Here is a 27,490-nt window from a genome sequence, read left to right on the forward strand (position 1 = left end):
CTATAGGGACAAAAGTCAGGTGTTGTGGGAGAGCTGGAGTGAAGCGTTGACACTGACATTTAAGCACTGACCACACCGAGGTTAGAGGTCATTCTTATTGAATCAAGCCGTGGGTTCCATAGCCAGGGTCTGGCTTCTGTGAAGGTTCTGTCACGCACAGTCACAAGCCTCTCATGTGACATTTTCATAGACAAAATAGGTAATGTGGTCTAGATAAATTTACTATAAGGAGGGTACAAAAGTGGTTGAAAGACTGTATTGAAAAGAATAGTTATCAATGGTTTGCTGTCAAACTGGAGGATGCACCAAGTGGGGCAGTCCAGGGGGTCAGGCCTGGATTAAGCACTAGTCAGTATTTTCATTAATGACTTTGATAATGGAGTGAAGAGTAAGCTTATAAAATTTCCAGAAGACACCAAGCTGGGAGGGGTTGCAAGCACTTTGGAGGACAGGATTAGAATTCAAAACCACCTTGACAAACTGAAGAATTGGTCTGAAATCAACAAGATGAAACTCAGTAAAGACAAGTGCAAAGTACTACATTTAGAAAGGAAAAATCAAATGCACAACTACAAAATGGGAAAAACCTTACTAGATGGTAACACCACTGAAAAGGATCTGGGGCCTAGAGTGGATTACAAATTGAATGAGAGTCAACAATGTGATGTAGTTGCAAAAAAAGGCTCATATCATGCTAGGGTGTATTAACAGGAATGTTGTATGTGAGACAATTGTCCTACTTTACTCAGCACTAGTCTGGCCTGAGCTGAATAACAGAGTCCTATTCTGGGCAACACACTTTAGGAAATATGTGGATAAACTGGAGAGTTCAGAGAAACAAAAATGATGAAAGGTTTAGGAAAAACTGAGTATGTTTAGTCTTGAAAAAAGCAGACTGACAGGGGAACCTGATAAGTCTTCAGCTTTGTTAGTGGCTGTTATAAAGAGGACTGAGATCAATTGTCCTCCATGTCTACTAAAGGTAGGAGAAGTAGTAATTGGCTTAATCTGAAGCAAGGGAGATTTAAGTTAGATATTAGAAAAAACTTTCTAACTATAAAGGTAGTTAAACTCTGGAAGAGACTTCCAAGGGAGGTTATGGAATCCTCATCACTGGAAGTTTTTCAGAACAAGATGGACAAATATCTGTCAGGGAGGGGCTAGTTTTACTTGGTCCTGCTTTGGTGCAGAGGACTGGACTTGATGGCCTCTTGAGGTCCCTTCCAGCCCTCCATTTCTATGATTCTCTCCCTCTTCCAATGCTCCATTGGAACAAAGCTGCCATGGTAGCAGAGACACACTTGCTCTCAAGCAGCCAGTATCGATTCCGTGCAGGGCTTTGAAAATCAAGAGAGCAACCTCGGATCCAATGGAAAGCCAGTGCAGAGAATGGCAACTTAGAGTGATGTCTTCTTGGTGCCCTGCATGGCTAACAAGATACATGCGTTGTTGATAGGGTTGCCAGGTGTCCAGTTTTCAGCCAGGAAGTCCTGTTGAAAGGGGACCTTGCAGTGTCCGTTCAGAGGTATTGACTGGACACCAAAAGTCTGGTTACTGCGAGTGGGGGAAGAGGCGCCGGGTCATCAACCTGCACCAGCCCCTCCTCAGTTGGGGCTGCCTCCTACCCTCATCTCGTGGGCAGGCAGGCAGCAGGCTCTGCAGCAGGCTGCAGCTCCTGTCCCAGCCCCAGAGAGGGGGGAGCCCAGCCTGGGGGGGTGAGGGGGAGAGAAGAGGGAAGGGAGGTGGAGAGGATCGAGCAATGAGGCAGGGGGAGGGGAAAGAGCAGGGAGTGACTGGGAGGGGAAGAGGAGTGGGCGGGGGGGCCTCCAGGGAGAGGTGGGGCGGGGGAGGTCTGGTTTTCAGAAATTAGAAAGTTGGCAAACCTAGTTGTGGTTTCAATTAATCATAAGGCAGTTGGTGCAAAGTGGAGGAAGACCTATGTCCCTCTCCTGAGCCTACAATCCTGTTTTACCTGCCTACCCAATTTAATGTCTAGATTTCTACACACACCTCAGGGCAGGGAGGGCAAACTGAAGTTATTTCCCTTGCTTTTTTGTAAGGATCACTTCTCTTCACTTCATAGTATGAACCCTTAAACCCTTCACTGCTCCCTGAGTATGCAAAGAACCACCATGAACGGGGCCCAGGTTTAACCCTATGATGTGTTACTTTATGTTTCCAAACTACGTGAAATTTCACGCAGTACAGGGTGCTCTACCTGCAAATTCATAGCCCATGAATATCCACTAGATGTGACACTCATATATATTATTTTGAAAGGTATGTGTAAGTGTCATTCTTGTGGTATGATCCTCCCTTCCTTTCCTCCCTATGACTGGAGTGGTATAAACGGGCCTCTTCACCTGAATGGTCCCTTGAAATATGTGTTAACTACTTATGCTAAACAATCTATTCCACTGTGTATTTAGCAGTGACACTCTCAGTTTCCCAGACCTGAAGAAGAGCGCTGCGTAAACTCAAAAGCTTGTCTCTCTCACCAACAGAAGTTGGTCCAGTAAAAGATATAACTTAGAGAATTTTTTCACTTCAAGTCCCAGAAGCAAAGACAAGGTTTTCATCTCGAGGCCAAAAGACCAAAAACATCAAGACATTTGATCACGGCCTTGGATAGACCAAGAGACTACCTACACTTGACCAGAGCTCGGTATTACCTCACCCACTTTGTCTCTCTAATAAGCTACATACACACATGCAATATATGTACCCATTTCACCACTCACTTCTACTGGTGAAAAAATGATGTAACTCCACTGATTTAAACGGAGTTACTCCTGATTTACACTGTTGTAAGAGGAAAACCAGGCCTTATATGTGCATACATTATATGGACATTCATTTAGGGATGTGTATTTTTTCTGATAAGGGAATGCCTATGCTATATGACTGACAGTGTCTTCACATCTATTCATAAAACATATCCCTTTGCCTCCCATTGTGCATACAGTGAGCTAGGCTGCACCTATTAAGCAGAGCCCACAGTTATGGAAAGTGCAGAACTACACTACCCGAAAGAGATCTGAGGCTGGGTCTACACTACAGCGGGGGTCCGACCTAAGATACGCAACTTCAGCTACGTGAATACCGTAGCTGAAGTTGCGTATTTTAGGTCGGCTTACCTGGCGGTGAGGACGCGGGAAAGTCGACCGCTGCCGCGCTGCCGCCGACTCCGCTGCCGCCTCTTGCCGAGGTGGATTTCCGGAGTCGACGGCAGAGCGATCAGGGATCGATTTTACCGCGTCTTCACTAGACGCGGTAAGTCGATCCCCGATAGACCGATTGCTACCCGCCGGATCGGCGGGTAGTGAAGACATGCCCTAAGAGGCAAAATCCTGTTTTGCAAAAGCTCCCTCAGAGATTCTCCCAGATGGTTCTTTCTGAAGGGGTGGCTTTTGCCCCTGAGAATGACGGAGGAGAGCAAGGGTCCTGGCATGACTTTTTGTGCCTGAAATGTTGTGCACCTATCCATCCAGAGAACAGAAACAATACCCTAGTCTGCGCAATCACAACTGACTACACAACTCAGCTTGCAAGTATTGATCACAGAACACTAACAGGGAGCTGATCAGAACCAATCCATAGAGCTATGAAAATTCAGGAAAAAGGTTACCAATGCATTTGGGAAAGTGGAGTCAGCTCACATGAGCAGAAAGAGGCTAAATTTATTGGCTGGATCAGGGTGACTCATTTGTTTACTTCTATATCACCTCCCATCCAAGAATCTCAAGGCACAGGCTTCACAGAATATATGTCCATGAGACACGTTTGCCTTTCTCATTGTCAATTATATACTGCTAAAGAACAGCACAGAAAATGTAATAGACCAGATACTGCTCTCAGTTATACTAATGTAAATCAATGGAATTTTTATTTACACCAGTGTAATTAACAGCAGAATCGGACCAGCTGCAAGGATGTTGTAGTAACCCTCCTGCTAGGTGGAGTCGGCAGCAACAAATGCCGGGTTAGGCAGCTAGGGGTTCCCGTTAACAATACAAAACAGAACTGGCTCGAGCTCCTACCCAGTAATCTGGGAAAATTTAACACCACCCTTGGGTGCCTCTGAGAGGCAGTATTTCCCCACACGCAAACACTGAGTCTGGGTATAACAAAAACTTTTATTAAAAGGGAAAGGGAACCAAGTATTAATTTGGAAAAACACCACAACCACATTCAAAAGCATGTGACCATAAGCAAATCCAACCTCACAGTGTGTTGGGCAGTATCCTTTGCCTCAGTTTCCCACCTGGCAGTGGGAAAGTTCAACAAATGAATGTCCCTTTAATACATCACTCTCCTCTCCCTCTACCGCATCCCACCCAGTTGGCTTTCCTTGGTTAGGGCAGACGCAGAGTTCAGAGGTGTGTTCATGGGGTTCACCTCTCACACCTGGGTTGGGGGGCATCGAGCAATGTCTCTGCTGCTGCCTCTGCAACTGGCTCACAGCTGCTGTTCCCTGCTACAGCTGCCCACTGTCCCGCTGCTCTCTGCTGGAAGTAGTAGGGAACTTCGCAGCCAGTGTCGCTTTTCATTGTTCCCACACAAGGTCTGAGGCTTAGCCTTTAGACTTGTTGAGGACAGCTCTAGGAATCACCAACTGGAAACAAGGACTCTTAACTGACTCTAATCAGTTCTATCATTAAATGCTAGAGAGGAGCAGGTCAAATGGTGTCTAGGACAAGTTAGGCGGAGTTCACACTACCAGATAAAAACACATGTCCCCACCCACTCATCTTCACCGGGATTTAGCATTCCTACTCCTTACACCATCTTACACTTGAAATTAGCAGGCAAACTGGTTGAAACTATAGTAAAGAACAGAATTATCAGTCACATAGATGAACACAATACTTAGGGAAGAGTCAACGTGACTTTTGAAATGGGAAATCATGCCTCACCAATCTGTTACAATTCTTTGAGGGGGGGGGAGGCAACAAACATGTGGAGGGGGGTGATCCACTGGATATAATATATTTGGACTTTCAGAAAGCCTTTGACAAGGTTCCTCACCAAAGGCTCTTAAGCAAAGTAAGCTGTCGTTGGGTAAGAGGGAAAGTCCTCTCATGGATCAAGAACTAGTCAAAAGGATAGAAAACAAATGATAGGAATACCTGGTCAGTTTTCACAGTGGAAAGAGGTAAATAGAGGGGTCAATCCCCCAAGGATCTGGCCTGGGACTTGTTTTGTTCAACATATTCAAAAGTGATCTGGAAAAAGGGGTAAACAGTGAGGTGGCAAAGTTTGCAGATGGATACAAAATTACTCAAGACAGTGAAGTCCAAAACTGACTGCAGAGTTACAAAAGGATCTCACAAAACTGGGTGCTTGAGCAACAAAATGGCAGATGAAATTCAATGTTGATAAATGCGAAGTAGTGCACATTGGAAAATGTAATCCAAACAATGCATACAAAATGATGGGGTCAAAATTGGCTGTTATCACTCAAGAAAGACATACTGTTTTCAGAGAACTATCTGTGAAGAGCTCATCTGCTCATTGTGAAGCAATAGGCAAAAAAGCTAACAGAGTGTAGGAACCATTAGGAAAGGGATAGATAAGACAGAAAATATAATGCCAGTATATAAATCCATGGCATGTCCACACCTTGAATACTGCATGCAGTTCTGCCTGCCCACCTCGAAGAAGATTTATTAGAATTGGAGAAAATACAGAGAAGGGCAACAAAAATGAGTAGTTGTATGGAACAGCTTCCATTTGAGATAAAAAGACGTGGACTATTCATTTTAGAAAAGAGACAACTAAGAGAGGATATAATAAAATCATGAATGGTGTGGAGAAGGTGCAGAGGGAAATGTTATTTACCACTTCACGTAACACAAGAATCAGGGGTCACCCAAAAATAGTCAGCAAGTTTAAAACAAACTAAGGAAGAACTTCTTCACAAAATGCACAGTCAACTTGTGGAACTCATTGCCAGGGAATGTTGTGAAGGTCAAAAGTATAAATGGATTAAAAAAAGAATTAGATAAGTTCCTGAAGGATACGTCCATTTAGGGCTATTAGCCAAGATGGCCAGAGATGCAACCCCATGCTCTGGCTGTCCCTGAACCTCTGACTGCCAGAAGCTGGGCCTGGACAACAGTGGATGGACCACTCAATAATTGCCCTGTTTTGTTCATTCCCTCTGAAGTATTGGCACTGGCCACTGTTGGAAGACAGGACACAGGACTAGATGGACCGCTGGTCTGACCCAGTATGGCCAGTCTTATGTTCTTAACTTCATACCCATTTACCTCACTAAGGTGGCACGGTACATATGGCAAATCAGCACAAAATTTAGCTCTGTGTGCAAGCCATTTCTTTGTATTTTCTTTTAGTGGTTTAATAGAACCAGTATGTTGTATACAGCCCAGCTGACAAACTGTCAGTCTGATCTTTTGACTGCAATTTTGTCAATCTCAACATTGTTACACATTTTAACCCTGCCTTTTTAATCTGTTGCTCTACCTCTAAATGCTGCTCCCTCTTCTCCTTCTTGTACTCTAAATCCTGATATGCTCTTCTCTTAGGATATAGTTTCATCATGGTGCAAGTCCTCTTTCTCAATTATTGTGGGGCAGATACAAGGCTAATTTTCCTTACAAGTCTGAGCATTCTTAGACTGTAACTAAATTGGTACAGATGCCTTTCATAATTTGATACTAATATGAAATATATCCTTTGCTTTTTGCTACTGGATTGTAATGAAACAGGAAAAATGAGGCATTTGCTTTATTTTGTTGCAGAGCTCATGCTTTTCTGAAGTTTGCATTGCCTAACAGTTGTGCTTTAAATATGCTATAAACAGAAAGCTATTAGTTTGGAACTGGGACATTATCTGTACATCAGCAGACTATGTGACTCCAACACCAAACAATGGAGACCATGGCGATATCATTAAGCCAAAATGGGTTGAAAATAAGACTGTCTGCTTTTTGAATGTGTGTGTTTTATATTTTTATATTATTGTGATTTGTAGCAGGGAAAGAGAGAGAGAGAAACTTCCATTTGCAATTCTAAAAATCTAAGTGGTATCTCACCTTCACAGTTTGATGCAACAACACTTGTTTCAGCAAACTCTTCAAATGCTGTTTTCTCCATACAGAGCTGAAGAATATTCTTAAAGTGCTGTTGCTAAAATTAGATGAGAGTGTGAAGTGAGAAAGCAGTGCAGGCATGAAACATATTTTTAATAGTGGAGGGAATCCTCTCTGATTCTAAACAATAAATCCTGGTTTTTAAAAGATATGTAAGCATTGCTGCATTCAGTGTTACAATGCTTAACTGATTTAGGAGCCTAAGTCTCACCGTCAAAAGGAATTTAGGCTCCTAAATCAATTATGCATTGCAACATTGAGCACAGCAGTGACTGGATACCTTTAAAAATCTGGGCCTATATCTCTAAGGCCCTGATTATTAGCTGGGGGTTCAACTGGATTGCCAGTGCTGTGGACACAATTTTGTGCCTGCAATTAAATTAAGGTGAAGAGACACAGGCACCACATTTTATATTTTTCATTTAAAAAAAAAAAAAATCAATTGTCATGGCTCAGAAAGGGGTTGTGAAGAGCTTCCCACTTCAGAGGAGGAATTCTTGCTGATTCAGCTACTCCCTTCCATAGCCTGAAATGAGGAGCAGGAGCCTCTACTGACTCAGCCATGAAATAAATACAATCTGGACCTTAAGCCTCTGTATTTTGTTTATATTACATTCAATTTACTTTCACCAACCCACACTTTCAGTTTCCAACACACCACAGGATTTTTGTATTGGCAATTTATAACTGGATCACGGAAGTTGTCGGGGATGAAGCTGCAGGTTCTGGCGGCAGGGTAGAGGACGCTGGAGCTGTTGGTCTGCAGAGAGGAGTGAGAGGCAACTTGGGACTGTAGAAGAAGCACATTAGGAGGATGTTTCTGCTAAAATGCTCTGTAGTGAAATAGTTAATGATATTGGCATTTCATCTGTCATAACCCTGCATCATTTTACACCCTGCTCACATTTTGATGGTTTTCTGAACAATAACCTGATGATACACAGCTCTCTTTATCCTTCACAACATAGGACAATGCCACTGTCACTAAGATAGTTGTGACTGGCTAACGTCACACTACAGCGGTGCAGCTGCACCGATGTAGCACTTTTAGTGTAGATTAGCCCTTAGTTAAATCTTTCCCTGGAGGATGGGAGGGTCGGAATGGAATCCACCCCAACAGCTCTGTTAGGTCTGCAGTGCCAACAGAAGAGTAGTAAAAAATGTATTTATTGTCACTAATGTAAGCATATCTGACTCTAAATATAGAACTGATCTGTTAAATGAGACTGCCAATTTTACAGTCACTTTTCAGACTACATCTACAATATAGTTTCAGCAGGTGCTACCTATGCATGCACTTATTTTGTTCAAATTTATAATCTGAATTGTCGTCAATTGGAAGAATCCACCCAGATTACAGCCTTCTCGCTCTACTCCAAGGGCATTTTCCTCTCTGTCCTCTTCAGGGACCAATCCCTCATGGTTTTGATATCAGGCTCCACCCTGTATCTGTCTTTCCCTTTAGGGTGCCTTCTTTTGTCTCTGTTCCAATAATTCTCAGGTCTTTCATTCACTGCTCTTAAGGGAACCTGATTTTGTATTATTAATTATTATTATTATTATTAATCCCCAGACATCTCTGGACCCTCTGCCTATTCACAGGCATCTCTGTCTCTGCTTTCATGGCTCTCTCTCGCTGTTTGCTAAACCTTCTCTTTATCAAGTTTTATGCAACAGTATTTTGAAAGAGAGAGGACAGGAAATCCCCATGTCCATGATTAAATTTCACATAAAATTGTGCATGTCTTATCTACTGCAACAACATATATTTCTTATCAACCACAGCTAGTATAAATCAAATGACATGAAAACTGAAGTTGTAAGCAAGAAGACTATGACACATATGTAGGACTTTTCTTTTAATATACAGAGCTTTTCTTGTTTAAAAAAAAAGGATCAAATAGTGTTCAAAACCCAAACTAATTGATTAACTTGGAACCAAGTCAGTGAAGAAGCAGCAGAGCTCTGTGATATCATGTGAGAGGCCCCAGTATTTGAGCAACATAGGCTGATGATGAATGGGTGGATCATGGCTGTGAAGCTATGCTAGCTGCGCCACTCTTACTTGACTCCTGCACAAACCCCCTGTGAACATGCATGGCTCCGGGATTCTTCGGGGAAGCGGGGGAGACTCACAGGTAAAGTACTGTGGCCCCTACTGGAGATTCAGGACTACAGTAGTGGCCATAGACCCCATGCTCCCCCTTCTATTGAAGATAGTGGGTCTTCACAAATCACTGATTATGCCCTTGCTTCTGATTGCATGCAGTGGGGAAAGCATCTTCCTGCATGAGCTCTCTGCATTCTTCCCTCCCCACTGTGCAATGGCAGCGTAGAAGTTCTGATGCTCTTAGGGACCTCCACACTAGCGGGAAGGGCATAAATTTACCCCAACTAAGCACTTCTACCATCTATTAAGCATGATTGTGCCACACAGCTGAAGGAAAGGTTATGATGATCAGCTAAAAAGAGTTTGCGTGGCAAAATATGACTCAGAACAAATAATCAAAAATCAATCACTAACTCTTTTTTAGACTCAGAGAGAGAGAGACTGGAAGGGGGAAGGAGGTAAGAAGGGAAGGCAGAGGAAAGAGACAAAGGTTAAGAGAGAAACAGGAGAGACTGAAAGAGGGACAGAGCAACAGGAAGAAAACTAGAAGGGAGGTGGAGATAGAAAGTCTATTGAGCTAGAAACAGAGCTACTTGGTCAGTTACAGGCAGGAAACACTGCTTCCTAACCCACCCCCAGCAGCACCTAGGGCAAGAGCTGTAGTGGGGAAGGTCCTAGTTATTAGAAAGTGGTAAGATCAGAGGAAAGTTGTGCACATAGTTAGTCTATGCAACCATGTGATCTCATTACTGTTGTCTTGACCTCTGTCTCCACTTCTATCCTATTTCCCACATTTACTTGCTGCACCTGTCTCAGATTGTAAACTCTTTGAGAGAGGGGTAGCGTCTTCCTTTGTGTTTGTAGAGAGCCTAATATATGGAGATATACCTATCTCCTAGAACTGGAAGGGACCCTGAAAGGTCATTGAGTCCAGCCCCCTGCCTTCACTAGCAGAACCAAATACTGATTTTGCCCCAGATCCCTAAGTGGCCCCCTCAAGGCTTGAAGTCACAACCCTGGGTTTAGTAGGCCAATGCTCAAACCACTGAGCTATCCCTTCCCCCAAAAAAGCCAGTGGCTTTTTCTGGGTTCTTAGATACTAAATATTAAAAAAAAGTTTTTCAAAGGACAATTGTCCAATTTTGCTATGATTCTGGAGCCACTAGTACCCCAGCCACCAAAGGGCTTTGGGAGCCTTCTGGTGAAGCTTAGTTCTTTAGAAATATTAACTAATTAAATATTACAACACCATGGAAGTAGAACATAAGAAACCTTTGCTCTCAGACTTGTGCTTAGTCCTAGACTATATGGCCAATCTTACTTTCAAGCTGCCCTTCCTTGTGGCAAGAGGTCATACTGGTGCATTTGCAGTCAGCTAGCTGGGAATGAACTTGTAGTGGCCCTATCATGAGCAATGTAAACCTTGGTGGCAGTACCTACTCCATGAACTAGGGACTGACCTGGGACCCGCCCCAAAAATCAAAGAACTTGTAGGCATGCATTCACAGATTCCAATGGCCAGCCCTGGGCAGCTGTATAGGAATAACCCATTGTGACAGACTGTACCCTTATATTCACCACTTTTACAAACTTTGATAAATCTTGTACAAATATGCCTTGTGAGGTATCATTTGAAAACTCATAATTTGCTGATTATTGACTTCGTAAAATGCGTGTGGCAATATTGTATGTAAAGTTATAAGACTCTACAGTATGACGTTACTAAGGCATATTCCAAATCTGAGGAAGCAGCCCTGACCAGTTCTTCAACGACAAAAGGCTAGCCAGCACCTCAGCCAGGTGTCAACATAATCAAATGAACTATCACCTGGTTAAGCGGCTGTTCTTTGGCAGGAAGAGGGGTGTGAGCGAGAAGTTTATATCTTGGCAGACAGACTTGTTCCCGCTTGAACCCCAGCTGAAGAGGATTCTCAAAGAAAGAAGGGAGAACAGAGGACACAAATCACCTCTCCCCTCATCTCTACTCACAGCATCAATAACATCTGAAAGACAAAAGGAGCATCATTGAACTGGGAGGGGGGGTCCTTGCTGAAATATCCAGCCAGATTGCTGTGAACGTATGGTGAAAGAGATCCTGTTGCTTTAAGTTCACTTAGCTTGTTAAGTGAGGTATTAGTTTGCATTTTACCTTTTATTTCTTTGTAACCAATTCTGATTTTTATGCCTCATTAATTGTAATCACTTAAAATCTATATTTCTGTAGTTATTAAAACTTGTTTTATTGTTTTATCTAAACCAGTATGTGTTTGGATTGAAGTATATGGAACCTCCATTTCAGATAACAGGGTTTGTGCACATCATTTTCTATTAATGAAATGCCGGACTTTCTTTCTTGTATTGTCCAAAAGGGTGCTGTACAGTCCAAGACGCACATTTCTGGGCACAAGTCTGGGACTGAGAATTTGCTGTTGTCACTCTGATATAATTCAGAAGTGACTGGCTAGAGCACTCATCATTCAGCTGGGAATGATTTTGCATGTTAAAGACATGGGTAGCAGGTGAACCGCGATCTCGGGAAGGCTAGCTCCCAGCCCGTCCCACCTTTTCTGCCTAAGGCTCTGCCCCTCCCGCCCTCACCCCTTCGTGGACACAGAATTCCAGCTGCAGTTGCACCAATGCCAAAGACAGAGGTAAAACAACCCCTCTACCCCTGCTCAAGATTCCTCTGCTTATGTATCCAAGGATAGCATTAGCCCTTTTGGTCACAGAGAGCTCATGATCAGCTGATTATCCATCATGATTCCCAAATCTTTTTCAGAGTCACTGTTTCCCAAGATAGAGTCCCCCATCCCATAAGTATGGCCCACCTTCTTTGTTCCTAAATATATATATATTTAACCATATTAAAACACACATTGGTAGCTTGCCCCCAGCTTACCAAGTGATTCAGATCAATCTGTATCATTGATCTGTCCTCTTTGTATTTACCACTCCCCCAATTTTGGGGGCATCTGCAAAATTTATCAGTGATGATTTTGTTTTCTTCCAGTTCACTGATAAACATGTTAAATAGTGTAGGGCCAGATTCATTTTATATTGTTCCAGGTTTTTGGTTTTTTTAATCAAAATGTCATGCAGTGTCCAGTCAAATGCATAACAGAATTCTAAGTATATTACACCAATTCTACTAGGTTTATCAACCAAACCTGTAATCTCAAAATAAAATAAAATAAAATAAAAATACATAGCAAGTTAGTTTCACAGGATCTATTTTCCAAATAGATGTTAATTGGCATTCATTGTATTTCTAATCTTGTTGTGCCACTTGATATGGAGCAGCTGACAAAGACAACAAGAATCAAACACAGTAATCTGGTGTTATTTAGCCTTCCTCAGCACCAGTGTTTCACTAACATACAACAGAGCTGGTATGACGATGGCTCTATAGATCCACAACAAACTTGGTATCATGACTTCTTCATGGAGTCCACTGAAGAACCCGAGACATGGCAGAAGTTGCTGCTATAGGAGTGTCCACATCTCCACCACTGCTCTTAACATGACATGTCCTCTCCCAGCCCCACTCATGCCCTATGAAAACTTCCTTCTCCTACAGCAAAATTATCTGTGGAGGGATGGGCCTCCAAATGATTAGGCTGGCACTTGGGGTTGGAGCACACAAGCAAAACTTGACACTTTGTGCAGAGGCATGTCCAGGTGAGGAGCAGAAGGCAGAGTGAGCTGCATTAGGAAGAGCAGTACTGCTTTCAATGTCTCTCACGTGTGCTGGGGCAGTTGTGATTGGGGCAGTAAATGCTGCTGTTATTGAACCATCTGAAATTTTTTTTTTTATAGTCTTAGGTCCTATTTGTAATGGGAGACATATTTTGGAATGTGATTATCCTGACAGTGTCCTTTTAAACACTAAGTATGTTAATGTTTATATTCACAATGTTATAATTTTGTGTAGTGCTAAACCAGGATGGAAGCTGGTTCACATGTTCTTACACGGGGCTTCTACATAAGTGACAAGTTTACCACTTTCTAGCAACATAGCTATGACTAGCAACAGAAGCCTCATTTTGAGATTAAGCTCCCACCATCTCATAGCTGCATGATGACCTAAAAATGTTTTAAGTTTGAGTTCCTTTCTACTTTTTTATGCGTTATAAAGAGAAACGGAAAGGTTTCTTGACAATATGTACTAGATATTTTTTAACAAATATAGATTAACGTCAGTTCTGGTCTCCTCTGATTGTGCTGAAGTTCATATCAGGAATCTCAGATGTTGATTAGGAGCTCTCTCTCATCCATCATTTAGAGGTTGGGGGTGTTGAATCTCTAAGACTTCCTTCCTTCCAAGTATTTATTAGGCATTGGAGTTAAATATATGCTATAACTAGGGCCCTGCCAAATTCACAGACGTGAAAAACGTGTCCCAGACTGTGAAATCTGGTCTCCCCCCCATGAAATCTGGTCTTTTGTGTGCTTTTACCCTATACTATATAGATTCCATGAGGGAGACCAATGTTTCTCAAATTGGGTGTCCTGATCCAAAAGGGAGTTGCAAAGTGGTTGCAAGGTTATTTTAGCAGGGGGGTTGCAGTATTACCACCTTTACTTCTCCGCTGCCTTCAGAGCTGGGTGGCTGGAGAGTGGCAGCTGTTGGCCGGGCACCCAGGTCTGAAGGCAGCGCCCCACCAGCAGCAGCGCAGAAGTAAAGTTGGCAATACCATACCATACCCCTTACTTCTGCACTGCTGCTGGCAGCGGCTCTGCCTTCAGAGCTGAGATCCCAGCCAGCAGCCATCGCTCTCCAGCTGCCCAGCTCTGAAGGCAGAGCCGCCGCCTCCAGCAGCAGCGCAGAAGTATGGGTAGCAGTACCGCAACCCCCCCATAAAATAACCCTGCAAACCCCCCCCCAACTCCTTTTTGGGCCAGGACCCCTACAATTATGCCATGAAAAGAAAAATCTTAAAAAAAAAAACCAAGTACCTTTACTAGCACCGTCAAACATCATGAACAAACAAGGGAGGGAAAAGCATATTTTTTTCCTTTGCCGGGCATCTTTAAGTGGATTCCACATGTACTCTTCTGGGGCCCATCTAAACTACAATTAGAATGGTCAGACTCAATTATAACAGGTCTAGGTCTTTAGCCAAATTATGGTGAAGGGCCAGACACATTATTTGTGATAGTGCCTTTAAAGGGCTTGGGCTCAGCCCCATTTGTTATTCGTCATCTGATCCCAGGAGAAGGGTTTGTACTTGTGCTGCTGGTTGGGTCAGGTAACCAGGCTTCATGTGACAGTAGTCCTGGGTTCGCTGCTGCATTGGAGAGAAGGCCAGGAAGAGTTCTCTCCAGAGAAGGCTAGAGTGGGCATGGCAGTGCTCCCCTGCTCAGATGAATCTGGGGAGTTGAGAGCTGTAGGGAGGATTCTGCTGGAAATCCAGAGGGGACCCAAGGGTCAGCAAGGAGCCAGGAAAAGACTCTCCATAGCAGCCAGAGGGAAAGGCATGGCTGGAGTAACCTGCAGTGAGGAGCAGGAGAGGAAAGCTTAAGAGGGAAGAGATTTGAGGAAATGCCAGACAGCAGGACTCTGTTTTGGAAAGAACAATTTAGCTCAGCAAGGGGCTGAAGGAACTGTGGAGGCTGGGGGGGACGGGACGACGACAGACTTGTTTTGGTTTACACTGACATTTTAACTACTCTGTTTTAGTAACAGGCCTTCCTGGAGTCCACTTTATTTGCCTTGCCTGGGTGCAGTTCTTGGGAAGACCAAAAAGGGGAAAACAAGGCTGCAGCAGCAAAGTCTTTGGCTGAATTGGGTAAGATCTTGTTATATGCCATCTACAGCAGAAATGGGAACTGTGTTGTAATGGCAGGGGGGTCAACTGCATTGTAATTGTTTCCATGCCTCAGTTTTAAATTACAGTGGAAACAGGCTCATGATGTGAGGGGATAGGCCAAAGAGAGAAGACAGGTGACAGTAAAGTAAAATGTTTGCTGGAGCAGATTGTTCTGAACACTTACAGCAGAGCAACTTAACTACAGATACAGTAAATGCACATTTCTTACTGTTTACCAGCAATAAAGACACAATTACCTGTGTTATTTGAGTGCTTTTTTCATGTTAGCCTTGAATTACTTCCCATTAGAAACACCAGCAGATTGAAATAAAGTGCATGATAAAACAAGTATGGTATTAAAACACAAGTAAAGAAAAGAAGATGCTTTTTGATTCCTTTGTATTATACAACATAAACACATATCAACTGGGAAAAGAGTAGTGCTGGACTAATAATCCTATAATGGGTAAAACTGGTACTAGCATTATCAGCTTCTGTTTTCAGATGGTTACAACTTTTCACAAATATTATTCTTTGAACTACAATTGTACATGTTTGTTCTCAGTCTAGAGAGACTCTTTAGGAAGTGAGGATAAACTTGTTTGACCTCTTTCAAAATACTAAGTTGTGGGAGGAAATGGTGATTTTCAGCATTTAGAACATTTTAAGCACTTCAGAGAGCTCAGATAACCCAAACGGCTTAGGGTGAAATCCTTCTTGCCTTACTTGTGAGCAATCCCACTGATTTCAGTATGTCCATTCCTGCGTATCATGGGATTGAGGATTTGGTCCCGCACTCCTCAGTCACCACAAATACCTTTGATGTATATGAAGAAAATTCATCTAGAAACTGATATTCATTTCCAAATTGTTTCCTGCTCATTCACATGTTCTCTCCTACCCCTTGTTGTTGGGGGTGTGCCAACAGTTTGTACATTTTTATTTAAATGTTTGCATACAAACTTAGAAAATGCACTAACACAAGTGGGATGCTCTGTGCATGCACCCACACACAGAAATACCAGTGACTGATACCCCCTTGTCTACCTACACCCTCCATGCAGCCTCACTAGTCACTCTCTCTCTCCACCTCCCTCTATCATGTTTTCTTGATTCAGTTTAAATATTGCACACGGGTGGGTGGGGAAGATGTATGAGTTCCAACTCTGCTCTCACTGAAAGTAACTGGAGTTTTGCTGTTGAATTCAATGGGAGCAGGATTTAGCCCAAAATTTAAAGCCACCAGTAATTACGTCCAGCAGAAAAGGTGTCAGATTTTCACTTTCTCCTCAACAACATGCCTTGGAAAGGATACAGGACACTTATTAGCCCTTCTTGTGAATGCTCATTTGGTCAATCACCAATATATTATCTCTGGTCCACAGAGCACTCTAGAGCAGACCATCATAATTTGACTGCTTTGGCCAGGACCTCAGCTGCTGTTGTAACTGACTGATGAATATCAGTCCCCCTCTGTGCCTGATCCACAGAAGATATGAGTTGTTAGAGCCCCCACACCCGGTGCACCCCACCTGCCCCAACTATAGCACCTTGACTCTTGGATTAAGCTGTGACAACTCATACTTATAGCTCTGGAACCCCAGTTCAATCCCTTATGGCTTGGCCAAGAGGCCATCCATCATATTGTAAGCCAGTATAGCTCCACTGAAGACAATGGAACTTTGTCTATTTATACCAACTGGCCCATTGCCACTAATGCTTGGTGATTCAGCATGTTTGTCTAATGTATTGTACAGAAAATAAATTTGTTAATATCCTTTAAGGCAAAGAAGTTCACAGATGTGGAAATAAAACACAGAGAAGTTATTCTTACTTAACTTAGTGGCTCCAATCAGAAATTGGGATCCTACAGTGCCAGGATCCTATGGGCACAAGCACGTAGTAAAAGACAGTACCTGCTCTAAGCACCCATGATATCTATCAATGAGCTCTTACACAGAGCTTCCCACTTCCACACTGTGCCCCACATTGTGTCAGAATCCTCCCCAGGGAAGGAACAGATCACATGAGACTGTATATAGGACTGGTATCATAGAGAACAAAGACAAGTGCTGCTTTTGCCATGTACACAAAACACCTGTTTAGGTAGGTGGTGAGTTACATTACTCTCCCCTAATCAGTCAGAATTTGGCCCCAAGTCATTCAGAATACCACAGTGTAGATTACTACAAAATAATGTAAACAAAGGAGCCAAGTTAAGGTTGCAGTTGGAACCATATTTTTTAATTTCCTGATATTTGTGTTTACAAAATCTCAGACACATCAGTACATTATAGGCATGTTTTTGCTATATAAACACTGGTAGGAAACTAACACATAGAATAGATTGTAATGAGATATGTGTAGGCTACTTCTATAGAAGTTAAAACTTTGCCCCTTCAGAACTTAAATTATGAGCTATTGATCTTAAAAAGGTATTGATGCAGAATGCAAATATAATGGTTGGGGGTGGGGATGTACAGCAGTTGTGCTTAAACTCCCAATTTTGCTTTAGAAAATTAGAATATGTTATTAGCAGTGTTCCCTGTACTCACCTATATTTTGTATAGGAAAATTCCACAAATACATAGGTAACATGTGAGCTCTTGAGGGCAGGGACCATGGCTTCCTTTATGTTTGCACAGCACCTACCCCATTTTGGGCACTACTGGTAACAAATTAAATGAACAAAAACACAACAATTTTATATGAGGGAACTGAAAGGTTTAAGAACATTCACTGCACATGGAAACATTTTACATATGATGATAAATAATGCAATAATTTGATTCCCCATGTGCTGCAGCAGTTGCATCACACTACTGATAGAATAATATTGGAAGATGCCTCACCTTAAAACCAGCCGTATGCAGTTTCTCCGGTTCAGCCCTTTAATCTCAATGTAATTCATTCAATTGTTACATACAGTTACAGTACTTAAATGCATCCAGCCTGAAGAGCAGAGACAAGTTAGTTACAATGAATGAAGCTCAGGTGGTGGTAAGTCCCACTCCAAACTAATTTTGAATTCTAAAGGCTCTTTTTAAGGGCTAATGATGGGAGCTCAAGGCATTTCTTCAGGTTAATTACTGGTTGGGGGAGATGATGGCCCATGGTTTTGCCTTGGGGTATTAACCCCTGCAGGTCACTTTATCCCCACAGGAAATGCACTGAGTCAAGTTCATTGTTGCTATTATAACCTTTTAAATCTTACAACGGTTTAAACTTAAATGTTTATATATAGTTTCCATCCCCATGTTTGTAGTGCTTGTGGATAGCTTTTGCCAGTGCCTGTATATTGCCCCAAAGAGAGATGTAAAAACAACTTCTCTTATTAGGTTGAATGCCAAAGATGCAATAAAAAATAAATTTATTTGTTTACAGGGAAGCATTTAAGGTTCTTCTTAGTAATGTACTGAAAAAATAAGAAAAATAAAACTATATAAAATGAGTTAGTGAAATTTGGGGTGTATCCCGGTGTATCATTTAACTAGCCCTCCTCAAAATCTCCAGGCCAGCCTTGTGCAGAGTAGTGGACCCAGGGAAATCATGAAGGCTAGTGGGAGGTTGCAAAATAATAGTTTTGCAAGCTTCCCAAAAATGTGAAGGCCAGCTCTAGTTCTGATTCAGATCCAAAACTGGTCTTTCCCTAATTTCAGGGGTGTTACAGTTTTGGTTTGGACCCATCTCTACTCACTATTATTCTTTGTCTCAACTAGTTTTGAATTTAAAAAAAATATGTAAAAACCCAAATTCTCCCATCCCTGGCTCTAAGCAACTTGACAAGTCATCAAACATAGCACTAGACTAGAAATCAGAAGAAAAACCTCAGATTCCACTTGACGCAAAAGCCATACATTACACTGAAATAAAATCAAAGCTACACATCTTTAAAAAGTTTCAAGTGGTACAAAATGCAACAGGCCATCTCATCTGTTTAGCCACATGGGTTACCATAGACACATCACCCCACTGCTCCTCTCTCTGTCTTGAGATTCAAAGCAATTTGCACATGGTCAGTAGAGACTACGATTTTAGCAGCTAAATACCTCCCAAGATTCTGGCTGCATTGGGCATGCTTCAGCTCAGGGCTGAGCAGGACTTTCCCTGCAATGGCTGCTCTGGGCTGCTGCAAGCTATGTTGGGTCCAGGTCTGGGCACCTGAAGTGTGAATAGGGAGACTCTCTCCTGTGCTCTCAGTGATCCCTTGCTGGATCCATGCAGAGTGGAGGAGGAAGGTGCCTAATTCAAATGCAGAGGGGACAAGAGCCAGACTTGCAGATGATCCAAGAGGAGTAGCAAGGGAGACTGGGGCTGGGAGCTGGTGAGGGAAACAGTGAGCTAGCAGGTGGGGGAAGAGGACACAGACTGGATGAGCAGCTGGGGCAGGAATGGAAGTCACTGAGGATGGTGAACCTGGGCAGGAAGGCCAGGGAGACAGATTGGATGAGGAGCTACACAGGGGTGGGACTGGGACTGGGAGTCAAGGACTTGCTGAACAAGAAGACTGGCAGGAGAGGCTTGAGGAGTGGAGCCTGACTGGCTAGGTGGGGAGAATGGACTGGGACAAGGAGCCAGGGGAGCTACGACTAGTACAGGGACAGGCTGTAGAGGATGGGGTAGAAGAGTCCATGCCCACTAGAGCACATGTAACCTTATTTCACCATCCTTCTCCCAGTGCTTAAAATACAACTCCTATTGAAAAGGACATGCAGCCCCAGAATTCAGTCATTGAGGATTTTCAGCAAGGATTGATGCAGTAGTGAACTCTTGTTTCAAGGTTTCAAAGGCCCGTTGGCAAACTGCACCCCATCTGCTCTCAAGTGGTTGTTTTCCATTCCATGTACTCTCTTTAGGACTACCAGCAAGAAGAGAATTCAAAGATTTTGTAATAACAGAGTCTCTCTCTACAAATCTTAGGTAGTAATCAGCAAATCCCAAGACTCTACAAAGTTCTGAAGGTAGTTGGAACAGGCCAAATTATGATAGTATCGGTTCTCTCTATCTGGACAAATCCCATCTTGAGATGTGCTATGACCCACATGTTTCACTGAAGGCTAAAGTGAAGTATACACTTTGAAAGTGCAAGTTTTAAACTATATTCCTGAAGTCTTTTCAAAATTTCTAGGAGACACTCATCATATGTTTCTAGGGTGGCTGAAAAGATGATTGAATCATCCAAGAATTCTACAACTTCTGTGATATTCATACCAGCCATAACACATTCCATCATTTGCTGGAAGATAGCTAGAGCATTATAGTCAAGCCTTGCCCTTGCGGCATCATTTTGAAATGCCAATTACCCAACAGTGTAGTGAAGACCGTCTTCAGACAATCACTGGACTCTACTGGAACTTGATAGTATCCACTCTTTAGATCCAATACAGACAACAATTTAGATCCTACCAGCAAGGCAAAGGTATCTTCTACCTGGGTAACCGATAAGCATCCTTTCAAATAACACGTTCAGTTTTCTATAATCCACCACCATTTTAAGGGCTCACCTTCTTACACACCAGCACCACATGTGATGCATATGGACTACATTTCCTCAATCACTCTCACTACCACCAACGAGCATAGGGACATTGTAAGAGTTTCAGGTTGAGCTCACTAAAGTCTAGATTATGAACAGCAAAAGCTTTACAAGCTTCTTTACTGATAGTCTTAGCAGTCTTTTTCCTCTCAGCAGCACTGAGGCAATCCTTCAAAGTCAAGTCGCAATAGAACAGTCTCTTTCTTAGTCACAACTTCTGAAACTTGGGTTGGCACCAACTTTATCCATTGAACTGCTTGCCCCTTCACAATGAGAGTGAGAGACATCCTTCCTCAATAAGTTTTTGACTTGCGCCCCTGTTCTAATACTGGAGCCAGTGACTTTAACAAATTGAGACAGAATTGCTAGCCAACTGCAACACCTGGATCTTCTAGCATTACGGCAATTTCCAATTTGTTCACTGCAAATTTCAGAATTCTGGGCACTGTTCTGGATGTGCCAGGTGGAGTTGTCACAGAATTTCTTCTTCTCAGGATCACCTCAGCTTCTTCTTCAGCTTCTTACTGTAATGACTGAAGGAAAATTAACTAAGCTTCAGCCCACTCACTTGATAGTGAAATCCTACTTAAGAAATCAGGACCTCATTTCTTCTTACAGTCTTCTACAAAATATTTCAGCTCATTTGTGCCTATGAGCGCTGACACATGCTGATTCATATGTTGGTCTAGACAAACCAAGACTAGTATCTCATATTGTTTGTTAATCCCACAGATGACCTTTGGGAATCATATCTTCAAGGATATATATCCCAGGAATCATGTGTCCTCAAGTTCATTCTATCTGAAGTATATTGCCAATAGACTAACTTTTGATAAGATAAATGCTCATAATAGAAAGTTTTACATACTGGTTCTCAAGTACCCTGTGTATCTATTACAGCAGGTATTCTTTGCTCCATCTAGGTAAACATAACCACGACAAACAGGTCCTACTAACTGCTGAATGACCTCACTGACACCCATTTGGGTAGCATCTGTCTCCTGAACCCATTGAATAACAGCTTTGCTCTGAGAGTTGTTAATTTCTTTTCTTTCTGGCTGCTGATATACTAGGTTGGTTAGGAGAATTCTCACAATCATTTTGAAAATGTCCTATTTTCCCACAGTTTAAAAGACAAAGGCTTTCTTTTGGTACATTTTAATATTGCTTGTTTATTAAAATTCTTTGGGCTTTTGGGCAGTGAACAGACTATATGGAGCAGAAGTTTCAGAACTTGGCTTGATCATCTGCAGTCCCACCAATCACTGCTCCATTTGCAGGTATTTCTCCTTCCAACCTATTTCAGTGGCTTCTTCACTGGCTCTGGAAGTATTTTCAGATGCCCTTATCAATTGAAAAGTACTCCTACTCAATGGCCTTCCTTCTTCTTCTATTTCTTATTGAAGTTCTCTCTTTTGTTTAAACAGAGTGCTCCCTTTCAAAAGATCTCACCTCAAAAAGGAGTGTGGCATAAGAGACCTTTGTCTGCCACTAGCATTAATCCTTTTGAAAAGAGTGTATTTAATAAGGACTCATGCAAACCACCACAGAAAAATTGATCTTGTATATAAGAGTCCAATACTGTATCTTTTACCTCACCAGCCTCCAAAACTTCTTGGGATAACGTGTGTAATCTATTCAGGTACACAGCCAGTAGTTCTCTAGTATGTTGGTGCAACTCAGAAATTGAGCCTTAAGCTCAGCTGCATTTATGGCACTTCTGTATACCATTTCCAAAATATAAAAGCATTCTCCAGTGGTTGCCTTGCTATCAGCTCCCAAGGCCACCTTCAGTGCTGGGGGTAATACATTTTCAATAACCTTTCTTCTTTTAACTTTGTCAGAAGTCTCACTGTCTTCCATCAGCTCTTTGGCTTGTGCTTGCCAGGTGAGATAATCAACTTCTCCACTGGGTCTGAGTGAATTACCCGAAAAACATTTCAGTTTAAATTTTCAATCAGTCACAGTTTCATTGACAGATTTCAGTGCTGTGTTCTTATGAATGATGTTGCATCTTGAGAGGGAGACTCACAGCAGAAGTAGAGATTCCTATTGGATCTTGGTCCATAACAGGTGTAGCATCTGTTAACCATCTAGTCTGTCTATCATCCAGAAGTGTAACCAAAGGCTGTCTCTCAGTCTCAAGTCCTCTATCAGACTAGACAGCATATCCCTGATCCCTACACTGAGATACTGTGGACACAGCACCAGTGGATATAAATGGTAAAACTGCATAATGAAGAGGAGTTGCATCCCATCTCTGCTCTAGCTACTGCACTATACAGTTTCTCACTGTGTGTATCATAGAAACCGGGACTTTGAATTCACAAAGAATCATATCTTGTTCTCCCTTCACCTTCCTCATATTGGTCACATAAGAGGGTTGTTAGAACCTTTGGTTAACTTCTGCTTTACTCAGCAAAGGCAAGGGAAACCTCCCTGACCAAAATGTTCTTACAGGGATCTAACCCAAATTGTGTACAAGTTCCATTATCTTAATAGTAACAATGTACAAATTCAACAACAATGTTCAGTAACACTGAATTATTTTGTAATTGAATGGTGCAATACTCCTCAGAAAGAAATCACAAGCAATTCTCAAATCCCGCTCTACTTGGGTGCCAATTTTTAACTTTTTGGTGGGCTGGAGTTTACTTCATCACCACTCTTCTAGTCTTAAATACAACTCCTATAGAAAAGCACGGGGAGACCCAAAATTCAGTCATTGAAGATTTTCAGCAATGATTGTACAGGGTCAGCCTCCCTACAATCAAATCCAAAAAGTACAAAAGGAATTAACTTAATTACTTCATTACCAATTTTATTAAGTTTTATAATAAAAATATATCTTAATTTCTACTAAATAACAAAGGCTACTTCATAATGCACATAGATTATTTTCAGCTATACACAAATATAAACAAAACATTAAATCTAGAACTGATCAGTCCCCACAGAAACAGTGAGAAATAAGTCGGAGTCCCAAAAGCTTAAGTTGAGTTCACCTGAGTCTCAGTGAAAATCTTTAGTTCATCAACTCTATGCAGTCTATTGAGTACAATGCACTGCAACAGTATCTTCCCCTCTCCTGCTTGCAGAGATCCAGGCAGATTCTCTGACCTTCTCTGCTGTACTGTGGAATCACTCAATTAGCTAGTCAGCCAACTAATTAACCTACCAATCAGTAATACGTATATACATGAAAAACCCTGTTACAAGAAAAATACAAATCTGAGAATAGCACAATATAGAGGACTCTTCCTCATCATCACCACATTTAAATAAGAAAAGAGTTGGTGAACCATACTGGTTAAGAGAATTTAAATAAAACAGGTTGGCTAAAACCAAACATTCAAGGTATACAATTAAAACAAAAAAATATTTTTCCCTCCTAATTTCCCCTTTCCCTAACTAACCCTTCCCTGCGTTCCAAGTAAACACTAGCACTAACCTACTACAAGATGCTTCAGAGTTAGGAGCCTGCTTCTGCTCCTGTCTTGTGGCTAAGCTTCTCCCAGCCCACCCATATAGGTCACATGTCCTTTTGTAAAGCTGCTGGCCTGACTACTTGCCCTCAGTGGTCTACACTAACCCCCCAATTTGAACTAAGATACGCAACTTCAGCTACGTGAATAACGTAGCTGAAGTCGACGTGCCTTAGTTTGAACTTACCGCGGTCCAGACGCGGCAGGCAGGCTCCCCCGTCGACTCCGCGTACTGCTCTCGCCGAGCAGGATTACCGGAGTCGACGGCGAGCACTTCTGGGTTCGATTTATCGCGTCCAGACAAGACGCGATAAATCGAACCCGGAAGTTCGATTGCCAGCTGCCAAACTACCGCGTAAGTGTAGCCAAGCCCACATGAGTCCAGCTACAGGGAACCTATTGAGCATGCCAAGACCACCACACCCAATTCCAAATATTTCTGGGAGTGGCATGCTAATTGTGTATCTGCCTAGCAACACTGACCCAGACACAACTCATTCTTCTCCCCTTCGCCTCTCTAGATTGCTTAGAGAGATATCGCCCTATTAGGCATGTGGTTTACACACATTCCCTTCCAGAGGGAAGGAATTGGAATGGAACCCAAGATTCCTTAGTATCATCATTCCTCTGCTGTCAGCAATTAGCTGTGAAATCCCCTGGCAGGCCAGGTGGAGGGTCTAGGGCTCCTCACAGTTGCCTTGGATTCCTGGACACATAGGCACCGACTCTGTGGGTGCTCCGAGGCTGGAGCACCCACGGGGAAAAATTAGCAGGTGTTCCGCACCCACCGGCAGCCAAGCTTCCCCCTCCTCACCTCTTTCCCCCCCCCCAGCGCAGCGTGTCCTCACTCCTTCCCCTCCCTCCCAACGCTTCCCACCCCCCACCGCCTAACAGCTGTTTGGCGGCACTTAGGACTTTCCGGGAGGGAGAGGGAGCGGGTATGCGGTGCGCTCAACGGAGGAAGCGGAGAAGAGGCAGGGCAGGGGCAGGGACTTGGGGGAAGGGGGTGGAATGGGGGCAGGAAGAGGACGTGGCTGGGGTGGGAAAACGCGGGGTGTGGCGGGGACTTTGGGGAAGGGGTGAAATGGGAGTGGTGTGAGGGTGGTGCAGGGGCAGGGCCAGAGGCGGGGGGGCGGGTCGACCACCCACCTGGCAGAGGGAAAGTCGATGCCTATGCCTGGGTGGCTCTTACTATGGCCTGACTCCAGCTTCCAGCCTGGCCGGGGGGCAGGGCCTCATGGCGGGTGGGGGCTAAGGCATAACTCAGCCCCCCCGAAACTGGGAAGAGGCTGGTGTTGCACCTGAGCCTGGGCAGGTGTGGAGTGGCGCCATAGGGAATCCAGGACAAATGCTGTCCAGGAATCATTCAGCCTGTGACCGGGACTTGAACTCTGTATTTCAGCATTGTCCCACCCAATTCAGGATGGGTGGTCACCCTAGTTGTGACAACTAGGGTGACAATTGTCTCATAGGCATGGTTTAACTGCTATATTTGGGGAGAATGGCACACATGCATGCATGCATGCATGCGTGTGCTGAAGCCAGTTCCCCTGGCTCTCTTCCCCAACCTGGAATGGTACCTGGGCTGCCAGTGCTGAGGGGAGGATGGGGGAGCACCAGATGCTGCTGCTGCTGCTGAGGGGATGCTGCATGCTGGGCTCCTGCTCTCCCCACCCCCACATTCCACTATCCCCTTCTCTTCCCCATCCCCTCCCCCTTCCTCTCCCCACTGTCCCCTGCCCCATCCCTTCCCCCTTTCTCTCCCTACTGCTCCTGCCCCAACCCTCTCCTCCCACCCCCACATCTCCCTCCCTTTGCCCCATTCCCTTCTCTTCCCCCTTCCCTATACCATCCCCCTTCCTTCACCATTGCCTCTTCCCCCACCCCACCTCCATTCCCCCATTTCCCTTGCCCCACCCAAGCCCCCTTGCCCTGCCCCACCGCAGCCACTGACTATTGTACAGAAAACAGGATGGTGGCCATGCAGGGCGCCCAGAACACAAAGAAGGGGAAGACAACTGGCACTAGGACCCAGAAGGTGGCATCCAGCTACAGAGTCAGTGAGACAGAGCAGCCACCTTTCCTCAACTGCAGAAAGGGGTGTGTGTGTGCCCCTGTGTGTCCCGCTGCCTAACCTCTGTTTGGGGAGGCAATGACGCCCCTGCTCCCCCAAAACTATGCCCATGTATTGTCTGCAGGAACCCAGCCTCATTTGTTGAGGAAGTTGAAGGTCTGTCTGTAGTGAATCAAGCAGGCAATTGCAAAAATATAAATCATGGCCTCATGGTTAAGACAGTTGCATGCTGCCCTGGAGAATTGGATTCTATGGTTGCCTCCACCACAGAATTCCTATGTGCGGCTAGTCAAGTTACTTACACTAAACTTTTCATTGGTGGTCACTAATTCTGTGCTTCATTGTCTGGGTGCTCAACTTTAGACCCTGGGGTCAGATTTGTAGAAGCACCACATCCTCACAGCTGCAACTGAGGTCTCTGGAACCCATGTTTTGATCACATACTGTGCTATATAATGTTAAGTACTCTGTTTTTTCTCCTCTCCCTAATCAGGTCATGCATGTCTCAAATTGAGCACCAAAATTAGTGGTTACTTTTGATCTTAATCTCTGTGCCTCAGATCCCCATCTATAAAAATTAGGACAATACTACCCCCACACCTCACGGCAATATTGTGAATATTAGTTCAGGTTTGAGAAGCACTCATATTATAGTGATGAGCTCCGCAGAAAACCCCATGAGGAAATTACCAATTCTGTCTCCAGAGAAGGATTTGAATAGTGTGCAATAAGGCCTGGGGCCACACATTGAACAAGGAGAAAACAAAATACTGAATAGCTTCTTATTCAGTGAGCCCCACCTATCCTATGCACTGATGGAGGCAGGTGTCCTGTGGGAAAAAAATAGTATGTGATCATGTAATTAAAGACTATATCATAATACATATGCACAAGGAAGACCAATTAAGAATGCACAGACAAAATGAGTTCTGATATTTCCCAACTTATAAGTGGATGACTTTGCAGCCTTAATATCCTTATAATGTAGTTTTTGGGGTACAACACACACACTCAATAATACAATTTAAATATATGGTAATAAATCAAAGTAAATATAATTATAGTAGCTCTCACCTAATGGAAAGGTTTTTGTTTCACCATTAATTAACTAAGAAGGATTTGCAAATGCTCAATATAAAACTTTGGCATCAAAATTTAATAAAGTACTGTAATAAGATGCTAATCATCTTATGAGATTAAGTAGCTAGGTTTTAGATCATGATATGATGGCTGGGTGTACAAATGCTGATGCCGATTGCTCTCTAATTAAACCCTAAACCAACATTAAAATAATGTCAAGGGCCTGATTTAAACCCAAAAGAAAAAACCCAACAAATATGCTGATGCCTTCCTTATTCAT

The sequence above is a fragment of the Terrapene carolina genome, unplaced genomic scaffold (genome assembly GCF_002925995.2).
Source record: "Terrapene carolina triunguis isolate 2854851 unplaced genomic scaffold, T_m_triunguis-2.0 Scaffold84, whole genome shotgun sequence".
Lineage (NCBI taxonomy): Eukaryota > Metazoa > Chordata > Testudines > Emydidae > Terrapene > Terrapene triunguis.